Consider the following 4,297-nt stretch of genomic DNA (forward strand, 5'->3'; position numbering starts at 1 on the left):
TATATATATATATATATATATATATATATATAAAATCTTTCTGTCCAGTATGATGTGTCCTCCTGTTCTTTCAATTTAGAGGACTGTAAGAAGTGTTAAAGTGTTCTATTGACAGCATTCCCTTCTCTTCACCTGCTTGATGTGGTTTTAGCCTCTGCTTATGGCATCCTCTGGAGTATTTTGTACTCTCTCTCTTTTTCGCCCCTTAACTTAGATAAAAGCTCTTAGGAATTACTATTCCGGCCATGACACTTCACCTCCAGAGGAACATAGTCTTCCCCTCCACTTGTGTTCCACCCTATTACAGATGAAATGTTGTCCTATGAACCTGAGGTCCAACAAGAGGTTGTAGTAAAAGAGCTTTTGACAATTTAGGTCACTTATCTATACTCATCTTGCTCTAGGGCATAAAATTCTCCAGAAAATGGAGGGACCTATTAGCAGAGTAGATGTTAATGAAGCTTCCTTAATCAAGTTGGTGGTTGATATAGGACTTAAATTTCCCCATCTTTTATCTTTTTTTTTTTTTCAACGTTTTTTTTATTTATTTTTGGGACAGAGAGAAACAGAGCATGAACGGGGGAGGGGCAGAGAGAGAGGGAGACACAGAATCGGAAACAGGCTCCAGGCTCCGAGCCATCAGCCCAGAGCCTGACGCGGGGCTCGAACTCACGGACCGCGAGATCGTGACCTGGCCGAAGCCGGACGCTTAACCGACTGCGCCACCCAGGCGCCCCTCCCCATCTTTTATCTTAAATAAATTTCTCTCCTGGCAAAGTGTGGCCTTAGAAATGTTTTTGATTCAGATGTAGTAGAGTAGGGTGGTGGGAGGGATTACTTTTTTTTTTTTTAATGATCTTGTTTCTTCCTCCTTGTACATTTACTTCCACTAGGTAACCTTATTTATTACTTCTTTGATTAAAGGGGACTTATATTAGAAGTAAGATTTATAAGTCCTTGTCTTTAACTTTTATAAAAAAAAAATAAGGTGATGTTGTAAATCCGTACTATTCTTTTCAATTTTTAGAAACTGGTTTGTAAAAACAAATCAAAAGAAAACAAAAAGAAAAAAAAAAGCAAAAAAAAAAAAAAGATGTCTAATTTATAAATAAAAAAATTCACCAGTTTTAAGTATACAGTGCAATGAGTTTTGGCAGCTATACACATTCATAAAATGATTTCCACAATCATGATGTTGAATATTTGCATCCTCTCAAAAATTCCCTTTTGCCTTGTTGTATGTGGTTGCCCTACCTCTCCCCACCCCCGACCTCCCCCAGTCTCTAGGAATTGTAATCTGCTTTCCATTGAGTAGTTTCCTCTTTTGCAGGATTGCATCTAAATGAAATCATGTAACATATCATCTTTTATGTTGGGCATTTTCATTTAGCATTTCAAATCCAGTTGAGATTCATTTATGTTATTATGTGTGTCAATAGTTCATTTACTTTTACTGCTTGGTAGTATTCCATTGTATGGACAGACAACATTCTGTTTATCCAATCACTGGTTGATAGATATATGGGTTGTTTCCAAGCTGGTGCTATTATGAATAAAACCGTTATAAACATTTAAGTACAAGTCTTGTCTAGGGCATATCATCTCACAACTCTTGGATAAACATCTAGGAGTGAACTGCTAAAAATTTGAAAAATATGACTTCTTAACAATTAAAAATCTTTTGCTCTTCAAAAGATACTCTTATGAAAATGAAAAGGCATACCACTAACTGGGAAAAAATGTTAGAAAAACATATTTCTGATTAAAACAAAAATGAAAACAAAAGTTCTGTCCAAAATATATGAACTCTAATGACTCAAGAGAAACAATCTGATTTTTTTTTTTAAGGCAAAAGAATTAAACAGATCTTTGGCCAACGAAAACATATGAATGGCAAATAAACCTACAAAGTATCCTCAACATCACAAGTTATCAGGAAACTACAAATTAAAACACAGTCGTATAAAACACTACACACCTATTGGAGTGGCTAATTTAAAACATTAGTGCTACCAAGTGTTGGCAAAGATTTGGAATAACTAGCATTCTCAGGCACCTTTAGTGGAAATGCAAAATGGTACAATTCCTTGAAAAAAAAAAGTATGGTGGTTTCTTAGAAAGTTAAGCACACACTTAGTATACCCATTTTTTTCAAATGTAGGCAATTTTCCATATTTACAAAATTCCTTGCAATCATATATACATTTGTTCATTATTCATTCCTACTAATTTTTTATAGAATATGGTGGATTCTACAAATATATTTCAATGATTAATAATACAAATGACAAGTTTATTAATATACCTTTGGCAAGCTGCACAATTACTTGAGGCCCAGTCTTTCTGTCTCTCTCTCTCTCTCTTTTTTTTCTTGATGTTAATTTCCACATAGAGGATTAGGACAAAAGTTTTTCCATGTATAAATATGTCCTGAGCCTTAAAAATCAGTTTAATTTAGAGGAGCCTGGGTGGCTCAGTTGGCTGAGTTCGGCTCAGGTCATGATCTTCCGGCTTGTGATTTCAACCCCTGCATCAGGCTCTGTGCTGACAACTCAGAGCCTGGAGGCTCCTTTGGATTCTCTGCCTCCCTCTCTCTCTGCCCCTCCTCTGGTCATGCTCTGACTGTCTCTCTCTCACTCAAAAATAAGTATTAAAAAAAATTCAGTTTAATTTAGTTGAAATTTTTGTCCTCCCCTTCAGTTGATATAAAAAATACAAATTTTGTCAAAGACATAATTACAAACATTGTTGTTAACCATAAAGAGAACTCACTAATATAATTATTAGGATTCTGTTTTTCTGTCTACTTCTCACACCTTTTAAGATATTTTGACCCAATCAACATTACAATTACAGAAGGAAAATATGCTACAATGTAAAATTTCCAATTTCATGAAATTTTATCCTCAGTTTTGACCAATTTTGACTTCATAAATGTGCCTCTAATGGAAAGAGTAACAAGCAAAATTAAAAATAATTTGACCAGATTTGATTAAGCTTTATAGGAATACCTTTCAGAAATTAATAAAGTGAGTAACTCTTCATAACAAATCCATTTGATGTCAGATAGTTTTCAATTGTTTGCTTTCAACAAAATTAAAAGAAGGTCTATTGGAGTTTTTGGTTTACTAAAATTATTTGGTGGTGGATTATTATGTGATTTTTGGCATATAAATGGAAAGAAATGTTTTAAATTGGTACTTTTTCTCTAAAAAATTTCTTATATTCACGTATATATATTTATGTAAAAGGGTTTATTAGTGTTAGCCTCTATTAAAATGAATTTTTTATATCAGGAATAAAATTAATGTTGTAACCTGCTTTATTCAAGCAATAATTAATATTCACAGATAAATACATGAAATAATTGAAAATGATTCTTATCCATGTCATTGAATTAGTAATGTTTTTGTTGCTTTATTAGTTGGTAGGGATAAACACTGCAATGATAACTCTGGACAGACTGTTCTTAACAGCCAGAAAATGCCTATATTGAAAAATATATATATAAATTAAATTTATATAACAATTTATATTGTTAACATGAATTATTTTATTGAAATAAATTAAATTATATTATATAATCTATAGTGAATTGTGTTATGTGTAAAAATATACACTAAAAATTGTATTTTAGATTTACATAATCTATGTAAATATTTTTGTTGTAGAGATAATATTAAGACAATCAGGAAGATGTTTTCATGTGTTAGTCTATTAAAAGACTCTAAGAGAAGAGTTAAAACATAAATAGGAGTTCAAGGATCACAAGGAATGATGGAAGATTTCTGGCTGTCAAAATAGAGCTTGCTCATGTATATTTCAGTGAGTGACAGTGACATACTGCTTTGCAGTTTAAATTTTATTAGATATATTTGAAAGAGAGATATAACTTTATTTTTTACAGATCAATATCTATAATATGCTAGAAATTAAGTTTTTTGGAACCATATGCATTGCTGATGAACAAGTTTAGATATCAACTTAAAATAGGCAAGACAGTAGATGGTTTAAAAACATATATGACTTTTTAGAAGGTAAATGAGATAATAAATTGGAGATCAGTGTTTTAACCTCCTCAGTCTGGACAAGACGTGCCATTTTTGGAGTATCTTGTGCTTCCTTTCATTATAGGATTTACTAAGATTTTTCGTGACAGCCTTTTTACTTATCTGCTTCCTCCGCTAAACAAGACGTTTTTTGTTGTCAGGAACCATGCTTTACCTAAGCAGTCCTGAGACAGAGGTTGTCAATGAATATTTTTTGCCTGAATGCACACATAAACTGATTTGTTGAG

This window comes from Herpailurus yagouaroundi, unplaced genomic scaffold, assembly GCF_014898765.1.
Source record: "Herpailurus yagouaroundi ecotype Mexico unplaced genomic scaffold, PumYag 182, whole genome shotgun sequence".
NCBI classification, from domain to species: domain Eukaryota; kingdom Metazoa; phylum Chordata; class Mammalia; order Carnivora; family Felidae; genus Herpailurus; species Herpailurus yagouaroundi.